Here is a 12514-nt window from a genome sequence, read left to right as displayed (position 1 = left end):
GAACAATATGGACAGCGTCCTCAGGACAACCCCATTTTGTTTTTTTCCAAACATTTCCGGACACCGCGAGTGTTCTTAGAACACATTCAACTTGCCAGAGAACAATACGGACAGCATCCTCAGGACGAACAGCGTCATCAGAACACCCCCTATGAACATTTCATGACACCACAAGTGTTCTTAGAACACATTCAACTTGCCATCGAACAATACGGACAGCATCTTCAGAACACCCCCTACGAACATTTCAGGACACCGCAAATGTTCTTAGAACACATTCAATTTGCCATCTAACAATGCGGACAGCGTCTTCAGGACACCCCCTACGAACATTTCAGGACAACGCAAGTGTTCTTCGAACATTTTCAACTTGACAACGAACAATACAGACAGTGTCCTCAGAACACCCCCATTTTTTTTATTTAAGAACATTTTAGGACAACGCGAGAGTTCTTAGAACATTTTCAACTTGACAATGAACAATACAGACAGCGTCCTCAGGACACCCCATTTTGTTTATTTGCGAACATTTCAGGACACTGCAAGTGTTCTTAGACCACAATCAACTTGACAAAGAACACTACGGACAGCGTCCTCAGAACACCCCCATTTTGTTTATTTGCGAACATTTCAGGACACCGCGAGAGTTCTTAGAACACATTCAACTTTCCAGAGAACAATATGGACAGCGTCCTCAGAACACCCCCATTTTGTTTATTTACAAACATTTCAGGACACCGCAAGTATTCTTAGAACATATTCAACTTGCCAAGGAACAATACGGACAGCGTCCTCAGGACGGACAGCGTCCTCAGAACACCCCCATTTTGTTTATTTACGAACATTTCAGGACACTGCGAGTGTTCTTAGAACACATTCAACTTGCCATCGAATAATACGGACAGCATCTACAGGACACCACCTACAAACATTTCAGTACAATGCGAGTGTTCTTAGAACACTTTCAACTTCACAATGAACAATACGGACAGTGTCCTCAGGACACCCCCATTTTGTTTATTTGCGAACATTTCAGGACACCGCGAGTGTTCTTAGAACACATTCAACTTGCCAGAGAACAATACGGACAGCGTCCTCAGGACGAACAGCGTCATCAGAACACCCCCTACGAACATTTCAGGACACAGCAAGTGTTCTTAGAACACATTCAACTTGCCATCTAACAATGCGGACAGCGTCTTCAGGACACCCCCTACGAACATTTCAGGACAACGTGAGAGTTCTTCGAACACTTTCAACTTCACAACGAACAATATGGACAGCATCCTCAGGACACCCCCATTTTGTTTATTTGCAAACATTTCAGGACACCGCGAGTGTTCTTAGAACACATTCAACTTGCCAGAGAACAATACGGACAGCGTGCTCAGGACACCCCCAATGAACATTTAAGGACAACGCGAGAATTCTTAGAACATTTTCAACTTGACAACGAACAATACGGAAAGTGTCCTCAGGACACCCCCTACGAACATTTCAGGACAACGCAAGAGTTCTTCGAACACTTTCAACTTCACAACGAACAATATGGACAGCGTCCTCAGGACACCCCCATTTTATTTATTTGCAAACATTTCAGGACACCGCAAGTGTTCTTAGAACACATTCAACTTGCCAGAGAACAATACGGACAGCGTGCTCAGGACACCCGCTACGAACATTTCAGGATAACGCAAGAGTTCTTAGAACATTTTCAACTTGACAACGAACAATACGGACAGTGTCCTCAGAACACCCCCATTTTGTTTATTTACGAACATTTAAGGACAACGCGAGAGTTCTTAGAACATTTTCAACTTGACAATGAACAATACGGACAGCGTCCTCAGGACACTCACATTTGTTTATTTGCGAACATTTCAGGACACCGCAAGTGTTCTTAGAACACAATCAACTTGACAAAGAACACTACGGACAGCGTCCTCAGAACACCCCCATTTTGTTTATTTGCGAACATTTCAGGACACCGCGAGAGTTCTTACAACACATTCAACTTGCCAGAGAACAATATGGACAGCGTCCTCAGAACACCCCCATTTTGTTTATTTACGAACATTTCAGGACACCGCAAGTGTTCTTAGAACACATTCAACTTGCCAGAGAACAATACGGACAGCGTCCTCAGGACGGACAGTGTCATCAGAACACCCCCTACAAACATTTCAGGACACCGCAAGTGTTCTTAGAACACATTCAACTTGCCATCAAACAATACGGACAGCGTCTTCAGGACAACCCCTATGAACATTTCAGGACAACGCGAGAGTTCTTAGAACACATTCAACTTGCTATGGAACAATACGGACAGCGTCTTCAGGACACCCCCTACGAACATTTCAGGACAACGCGAGAGTTCTTCGAACACTTTCAACTTCACAACGAACAATATGGACAGCGTCCTCAGGACACCCCCGTTTTGTTTATTTGCAAATATTTCAGGACACCGCGAGTGTTCTTAGAACACATTCAACTTGCCAGAGAACAATACGGACAGGGTGCTCAGGACACCCCCTACGAACATTTCAGGACAACAGAAGAGTTCTTCGAACACTTTCACTTCACAGCGAACAATATGGACAGCGTCCTCAGGACACCCCCATTTGTTTATTTGCGAACATTTCAGGACACAGCAAGTGTTCTTAGAACACAATCAACTTGACAAAGAACACTACGGACAGCGTCCTCAGAACACCCCCATTTTGTTTATTTGCGAACATTTCAGGACACCGCAAGAGTTCTTACAACACATTCAACTTGCCAGAGAACAATACAGACAGCGTCCTCAGAACACCCCCATTTTGTTTATTTACGAACATTTCAGGACACCGCAAGTGTTCTTAGAACACATTCAACTTGCCAGAGAACAATATGGACAGCGTTCTCAGGACGGACAGTGTCATCAGAACACCCCCTACAAACATTTCAGGACACCGCAAGTGTTCTTAGAACACATTCAACTTGCCATCAAACAATACGGACAGCGTCTTCAGGACACCCCCTATGAACATTTCAGGACAATGCGAGAGTTCTTAGAACACTTTCAACTTCACAACGAACAATACGGACAGCGTCCTCAGGACACCCCCATTTTGTTTATTTGCAAACATTTCAGGACACCGCGAGTGTTCTTAGAACACATTCAACTTGCCAGAGAACAATACGGACAGCATGCTCAGGACACCCCCTACGAACATTTCAGGACAACGCGAGAGCTCTTAGAACATTTTCAACTTGACAACGAACAATATGGACAGTGTCCTCAGAACACCCCCATTTTGTTTATTTACGAACATTTAAGGACAACGCGAGAGTTCTTAGAACACATTCAACTTGCCATCTAAGAATGCGGACAGCTTCTTCTGGACACCCCCTGCGATCATTTCAGGACAACGCGAGAGTTCTTCGAACACTTTCAACTTCACAATGAACAATATGGACAGCGTCCTCAGGACACCCCCATTTTGTTTATTTGCAAACATTTCAGGACACCGCGAGTGTTCTTAGAACACATTCAACTTGCCAGAGAACAATACGGACAGCCTGCTCAGGACACCCCCTACGAACATTTCAGGACAACGCAAGAGTTCTTAGAACATTTTCAACTTGACAACGAACAATACGGACAGTGTCCTCAGAACACCCCCATTTTGTTTATTTACGAACATTTAAGGACAACGCGAGAGTTCTTAGAACACATTCAACTTGCCATCTAAGAATGCAGACAGCGTCTTCTGGACACCCCCTACGATCATTTCAGGACAACGCGAGAGTTCTTCAAACACTTTCAACTTCACAATGAACAATATGGACAGCGTCCTCAGGACAACCCCATTTTGTTTTTTTCCAAACATTTCAGGACACCACAAGTGTTCTTAGAACACATTCAACTTGCCAGAGAACAATACGGACAGCATCCTCAGGACGAACAGCGTCATCAGAACACCCCCTATGAACATTTCATGACACCACAAGTGTTCTTAGAACACATTCAACTTGCCATCGAACAATACGGACAGCATCTTCAGAACACCCCCTACGAACATTTCAGGACACCGCAAATGTTCTTAGAACACATTCAATTTGCCATCTAACAATGCGGACAGCGTCTTCAGGTCACCCCCTACGAACATTTCAGGACAACGCAAGTGTTCTTCGAACATTTTCAATTTGACAACGAACAATACAGACAGTGTCCTCAGAACACCCCCATTTTTTTTATTTAAGAACATTTTAGGACAACGCGAGAGTTCTTAGAACATTTTCAACTTGACAATGAACAATACAGACAGCGTCCTCAGGACACCCCATTTTGTTTATTTGCGAACATTTCAGGACACTGCAAGTGTTCGTAGACCACAATCAACTTGACAAAGAACACTACGGACAGCGTCCTCAGAACACCCCCATTTTGTATATTTGCGAACATTTCAGGACACCGCGAGAGTTCTTAGAACACATTCAACTTTCCAGAGAACAATATGGACAGCGTCCTCAGAACACCCCCATTTTGTTTATTTACAAACATTTCAGGACACCGCAAGTATTCTTAGAACATATTCAACTTGCCAAGGAACAATACGAACAGCGTCCTCAGGACGGACAGCGTCCTCAGAACACCCCCATTTTGTTTATTTACGAACATTTCAGGACACTGCGAGTGTTCTTAGAACACATTCAACTTGCCATCGAATAATACGGACAGCATCTACAGGACACCACCTACAAACATTTCAGTACAATGCGAGTGTTCTTAGAACACTTTCAACTTCACAATGAACAATACGGACAGCGTCCTCAGGACACCCCCATTTTGTTTATTTGCGAACATTTCAGGACACCGCGAGTGTTCTTAGAACACATTCAACTTGCCAGAGAACAATACGGACAGCTTCCTCAGGACGAACAGCGTCATCAGAACACCCCCTACGAACATTTCAGGACACAGCAAGTGTTCTTAGAACACATTCAACTTGCCATCTAACAATGCGGACAGCGTCTTCAGGACACCCCCTACGAACATTTCAGGACAACGTGAGAGTTCTTCGAACACTTTCAACTTCACAACGAACAATATGGACAGCATCCTCAGGACACCCCCATTTTGTTTATTTGCAAACATTTCAGGACACCGCGAGTGTTCTTAGAACACATTCAACTTGCCAGAGAACAATACGGACAGCGTGCTCAGGACACCCCCAATGAACATTTAAGGACAACGCGAGAATTCTTAGAACATTTTCAACTTGACAACGAACAATACGGACAGTGTCCTCAGGACACCCCCTACGAACATTTCAGGACAACGCAAGAGTTCTTCGAACACTTTCAACTTCACAACGAACAATATGGACAGCGTCCTCAGGACACCCCCATTATATTTATTTGCAAACATTTCAGGACACCGCGAGTGTTCTTAGAACACATTCAACTTGCCAGAGAACAATACGGACAGCGTGCTCAGGACACCCGCTACGAACATTTCAGGATAACGCAAGAGTTCTTAGAACATTTTCAACTTGACAACGAACAATACGGACAGTGTCCTCAGAACACCCCCATTTTGTTTATTTACGAACATTTAAGGACAACGCGAGAGTTCTTAGAACATTTTCAAATTGACAATGAACAATACGGACATCGTCCTCAGGACACCCCCATTTGTTTATTTGCGAACATTTCAGGACACCGCAAGTGTTCTTAGAACACAATCAACTTGACAAAGAACACTACGGACAGCGTCCTCAGAACACCCCCATTTTGTTTATTTGCGAACATTTCAGGACACCGCGAGAGTTCTTACAACACATTCAACTTGCCAGAGAACAATATGGACAGCGTCCTCAGAACACCCCCATTTTGTTTATTTACGAACATTTCAGGACACCGCAAGTGTTCTTAGAACACATTCAACTTGCCAGAGAACAATACGGACAGCGTCCTCAGGACGGACAGTGTCATCAGAACACCCCCTACAAACATTTCAGGACACCGCAAGTGTTCTTAGAACACATTCAACCTGCCATCAAACAATACGGACAGCGTCTTCAGGACAACCCCTATGAACATTTCAGGACAACGCGAGAGTTCTTAGAACACTTTCAACTTCACAACGAACAATACGGACAGCGTCCTCAGGACACCCCCTTTTTGTTTATTTGCGAACATTTCAGGACACCGCGAGAGTTCTTAGAACACATTCAACTTGCCAGAGAACAATACGGACAGCGTCCTCAGGACGAACAGCGTCATCAGAACACCCCCTACGAACATTTCATGACACCACGAGTGTTCTTAGAACACATTCAACTTGCTATGGAACAATACGGACAGCGTCTTCAGGACACCCCCTACGAACATTTCAGGACAACGCGAGAGTTCTTCGAACACTTTCAACTTCACAACGAACAATATGGACAGCGTCCTCAGGACACCCCCGTTTTGTTTATTTGCAAATATTTCAGGACACCGCAAGTGTTCTTAGAACACATTCAACTTGGCAGAGAACAATACGGACAGGGTGCTCAGGACACCCCCTACGAACATTTCAGGACAACAGAAGAGTTCTTCGAACACTTCACTTCACAGCGAACAATATGGACAGCGTCCTCAGGACACCCCCATTTTGTTTATTTGCAAACATTTCAGGACACCGCGAATGTTCTTAGAACACATTCAACTTGCCAGAGAACAATACGGACAGCGTGCTCAGGACACCACCTACGAACATTTCAGGACAACACGAGAGTTCTTAGAACATTTTCAACTTGACAACTAACAATACGGACAGTGTCCTCGGAACACCCCTATTTTGTTTATTTACGAACATTTAAGGACAACGCGAGAGTTCTTAGAACATTTTCAACTTGACAAAGAACACTACGGACAGCGTCCTCAGGACACCCCCATTTTGTTTATTTGCGAACATTTCAGGACACCGCTAGAGTTCTTACAACACATTCAACTTGCCAGAGAACAATACAGACAGCGTCAAAGGAACACCCCCATTTTGTTTATTTACGAACATTTCAGGACACCGCAAGTGTTCTTAGAAAACATTCAACTTGCCAGAGAACAATACGGACAGCGTCCTCAGGACGGACAGTGTCATCAGAACACCCCCTACAAACATTGCAGGACACCGCAAGTGTTCTTAGAACACATTCAACTTGCCATCGAACAATACGGACAGTGTCTTCAGGACACCCCCTACGAACATTTCAGGACAACGCGAGAGTTCTTAGAACACTTTTAACTTGACAACGAACAGTATGGACAGCGTCCTCGGGACACCCCCATTTTGTTTATTTGCGAACATTTCAGTACACCGCAAGTGTTCTTAGAACACATTCAACTTGCCAGAGAACAATAAGGACAGCGTCCTCAGGATGAACAGCGTCATCAGAACACCCCCTACGAACATTTCATGACACCACGAGTGTTCTTAGAACACATTCAACTTGCTATCGAACAATACAGACAGCGTCTTCAGAACACCCCCTACGAACATTTCAAAATACTGCTAGTGTTCTTAGCACACATTCAACTTGCCATCTAACAATACGGACAGCATCTTCAGGACACCCCCTATGAACATTTCAGGACAACGCGAGAGTTCTTTGAACACTTTCAACTTCACAACGAACAATACGGACAGCGTCCTCAGGACACCCCCATTTTGTTTATTTGCGAACATTTCAGGACACCGTGAGTGTTCTTAGAACACATTCAACTTGCCAGAGAACAATACGGACAGCATCCTCAGGACACCCCCTACGAACATTTCAGGACACTGCGAGAGTTCTTGGAACATTTTCAACTTGACAACAAACAATACGGACAGCGTCCTCAGCACACCCCCATTTTGTTTATTTGCGAACATTTCAGGATACCGCGAGTGTTCTTAGAACACATTCAACTTACAAGAGAACAATACGGACAGCGTCCCCAAGACACCCCCATTTTGTTTATTTACGAACATTTCAGGACACCTCGAGTGTTCTTAGAACAGTTTCATCTTGCTTCCGAACAAAACGGACACATATTGAGTCCTAAGAACACCCCCCATTCAGTTTATTTAGAACATTTCAGAACACCTGTGATGTCCACAGACAAATCGAACACAACAAGAACGTCTACCACATGAAAAAACACAACTTTCAACCTATCTCATACTCTCCCACCCCCCAAAACACTCCTACACACCAACACACTCTACTGAATACAAATTTTGAACCAAGTTTCACCGTGCTGTCCGCGGATGTCCGCGAATCCAAGATGGCGGGCGCAACCGAAAATCTGACGCGCTTCACGCTCCACACCATCCAATCAGCGAACACGTCGCATGTCCGCAGACATGACGTAAGCCGATTGGCCAATCAGGACACTGTCCGTGGAGCGAACAGGGAAGTCTGTCCGCGGACCAAACACAGATATCACTAATTTCTTATGACCCACTTTTTTGTAATTTTTTTAAAAAAACTACTGGTCGGATTTTCACCAAATCTGCAAAAGCGCACTTTCGGGACGAAGCCGCTGCTCCTGGTCCAAATTTGGTGAAAAACCGTCCAGTGGTTTGGGCTGTAGGTGCGAGCAAAGTTTTTTTCCCATTCAGTCTATGAAGACATTTTGGGACCCCCCCTATAACTTTTTCCCCCTGGACGAATCCTCACCAAACTTTGCAAAAAAGTATATGTCCCATTCTGTATTTGTTCTGCAGATTTTAGCGAGCTTTGGTTCCGGGGGGCAAAGTTATAGGGGGGGTCCCAACATTTCTTTTTTTTCCATAGACAAAATGGGAAATAAATTTGCTCACACCTACAGCTCAAACCACTGGACGGATTTCCACCAAATTTGCGGCAGGAGAGGTGGCTTAGTCCCGAAAGTGTGCTTTTGTTAATTTGGTGTAAATCCATCCAGTAGTTTTTTTTTTAAATGGCCTAAACTTAAGGCAAACAAATTTGTGATATCTATGTCTGCACCGTGGACACACTACCCTGTTCGCTCCGCGGACAGGACACCTATTGACTAGTCGGCTTATGTCAGGTCCACGGACATGCAACGTGTTTGCCGATTGGCTGGGGTGAGGCTTGAGGCGCGTCACATTGTTTCGATGCACCCGCAATCTTGGATCCGCTGACAGCGTGGTGGCGAACAGGGGCAAAATACAATTTTGGGGAGTGTGTTGGTGTGCAGGAGTTCTTGGGGAGGGTTGAGGAGTAAGAGATCGGTCAAATACTGTATTCGTTTAGGTGGCAGATGCCCACGGACATAATGAATGGACTACTAGCTATTTTACTTTAATATGATGTTGGTTTTGCGTTGTTAGTGCAGCATTGATTATAATGAATATGATCTAAAAGCAGCCCACATACCACAGTCAAAATGTTTGGTATTATAGGTGTGTTATGCTGCGGTAGTTGTGGCCAGGGCCTAGAGTCTTGGGTGCATGGCCAAAGGCCATAGGCCGTAGGATATGTACCCAAAACTGTAGGCCCTGGCCACAACCACCGCAGCATAACACTCCCATAGAATCAAACACCCATCAAATATCCACAACCCAAAAGTTTGTGTACTGTTTCATTTGTAGAGTTTGTATGTGAAGTTTTGGCTAGGTTATGCAGTTAAGATTGTAGAGTTTGTAATAAGGAGTGTAGTGGTTCTGAGTTTATTTATTGGATACTTACTGGTTGAGTTTTTTTGGTTGTATGCAGTTTTTTCATGACATGGGTAACTGGACCAGACATACTTTTTCGATCTCTGTGATAAAAGAAAAGATCATATGTTAGAGCAGGTAGTTCATAATGAGTTATTGCATTGCATAATATACATTTCTGTATTTGTTTTACCCTCATATTTAGTATTTTACAAGTACTATAGTTCAAACCAGTGTACTGCACAATTTGCTCAGTTTCTGTGTTCATTTTCTAAATAATTGGGTCTGTGGGAAAAAAAATCCATTCTGGATTATAAAAAAAACCTTCTATGGTGCGGTACAATTCATTTCTTTCATTTTTTTTACTGTTTATTTCTTTTTTCTTGCTAATCTTCTATATTTGGCGTGTTGTAGATTTGTGGGGCAATTAGATACCTGTTGGCGTATTCTAACTGTTTATTTTTACTTTTATGCTATTCATCTATCTGTAAGGTTGTGGCAGATTTTTGGGGCAGTTAGGTACCTGTTGGTGTATTCTAACTGTATATATCTTGTTTGATTTTGGTATTATTTGTTTATCTGTTTGCTAGTTGCAGATTTTTGGGGCATCAGATACCAGTTGGCATATTCTAACTGTATATTCTTGTTTGATTTTAGTGGTATTTATTTCTGTGTTTGAATGTTGCAGAATCTTGGGGCAGTTAGATACCTGTTGGCGTATTTTAACTGTGTATTTCTTGTTGCATTTTAGTGGTATTTATTTATCTGATTGCTTGTTGCAGAATCTTGGGGCAGTTAGATACATGTTGGTGTACTCAAACTGTGCACAGTTTTGAAGTTGAAGTTTTGCTTATGTTCATACACAGATTACGTGTTAAATTTTGGTTTTAGGAATATTAAGTAATAGTTTACAAGATTTGCTGGCAATGTCTGCTTTAGAGTAATGGTACTATCATTACATTCGAACCATCCACAATTCTTATTCATATATGCAGCGTAGTGACCTACATTGGTTGTAACTCCTATGTGGTAGATTATACCTATTGTTGTGAAGGTTTTCTTACCAAGTGATACTTGACCATGTATGAATACAGTCAGCTTACAGTTGTTTTTGGTACCATCTGCATTGTAGCGTAAAAGCATTACTATTACGTATTTACTATGTGTCTGTTTTTGTAAGGTGGAGCGATTATCTGAATTTCAGGTAGTACATACTCTGCCATGGTTTGCATTTTGTACAAGTTGCTGAAATGGAATGGATTCACAGTTAGGTATGGATATAAACACAAAGCGTTCATTAGGGACATGTTCCTGTGTCACATGGCTGCAGAGAGAGCATGTATGTTTCCACATGTATGAAATATGGAATATTTCATTTATAGGTATGTTTTTGTTTGCCAGTACTTGTAGTAGGTACATTCGAAATTCTTGTGGATCTTCTTGTGAGTTTATAGTGAATTTGACTATTCCAGCACAGTAGTCCAATTCTTGTCTTATTCCATGAACACTGTAAGTGTTATCAGGATTGTTGCTTGCATTTTTGTGAAGGACTAACATTTGCAAACACAATTGGGGCCTCATTACACATTGTGCGGTAAAAATCTCCAATTACTAGCATGGCGCTCTTACGTGTCCGCCCTCGCAAGAGGGCGCTAATAGCGTACCATTACGAGTACGCGGACACAAGCATAGCGCCATGCCGGTAATGACCCTACCGCCATGCCGCTAAAGACCCCAAAAAGTCACTTACCGCCCTCAACGAAAGTGCAGATAGCACCTCCGCCCTCACGCTGCATGCAAATAGCGGTCCGGTGACCGTTAAATTGCAGAACCGGAAATAGCGTCATCGCACAGGAACGGAAAAGAGCACGGCGGCCATCTTTAAAAACACAATCCATTGCCATCCTCTGCCCCCTGGACCTGTTTGGAGTAGGTTGCAGTTGCAAATCATCAGGGACAACCTCAACATGCCAAAGGCATTGAAAAAAGCACCGACAGGCAGCGTAAAGAAAAATGTACATCAGAGGAGCTGATCATGCTGACCCTGGATGACAATGCCGCCGTTGTCTCTGCCAATGACATGCGGCGGGAGACACTTATAAAAAAAAAGGCCATCGGGGATGAAGTTGCGGTGAAAGTTAGTGCAGTGGGCACCACCACCCACAATGTGCGTGAGTGCAGGAAAAGGTGGGACGACCTCAGACTGCGGGTGAGGAGCATCCTTGCCGAAAACCACTGAATAGCCACTGCAGGTGGATCCAGTTCACCCATCAAAATAAAGGAATGGGAGGAGACCTGTGCAAACCTAATCAGAGTGGAATGCATTGAGGGAGTCGGTACTATGGAGCATGGCGTGGCAACCACTTCAGATGGAGGTGAGTGTACACATGACAGGATGCTATGTGAATGTACTGGTCCCCCCAAATGTGAGCCCAGAATCATCTCATGGATGGACAAACATCCACACATGCATCCATCCCTGCCCATGTCAGTGTCAGACCCAAACACACACACATGCACACATCACCAGAGACAAGTGCCAAACACAACCATGCATGGATGAGGCACTGAACTGACACATCACCTGCATCCCCAAAAATGAAGTCCCAATGGCCACAACTGCATTATTGATGTATTCTGCATAAAGTACATAGAAACTTAACCAATGCTATCCCCCTTCTTGTCCCTGACAGGCTCAAATACAGACGGTGAGGATGCCGGAAATGCATCCCATGCCCCCCCTGCAAGTAAGAGACCAAGGGCACAGGACTCTGAGGATACCCCCACAACATCAAGGGGGAAGGGGGGAAGGTTCCACATGATGAGTGTCAAGCATCGGAG

This window comes from Ambystoma mexicanum, chromosome 7p, assembly GCF_040938575.1.
Source record: "Ambystoma mexicanum isolate Mex_15411 chromosome 7p, UKY_AmexF1_1, whole genome shotgun sequence".
Taxonomy (NCBI): domain Eukaryota; kingdom Metazoa; phylum Chordata; class Amphibia; order Caudata; family Ambystomatidae; genus Ambystoma; species Ambystoma mexicanum.
The sequence above is the reverse complement of the archived record's forward strand: the minus strand, read 5'-3'. Positions refer to the sequence as shown.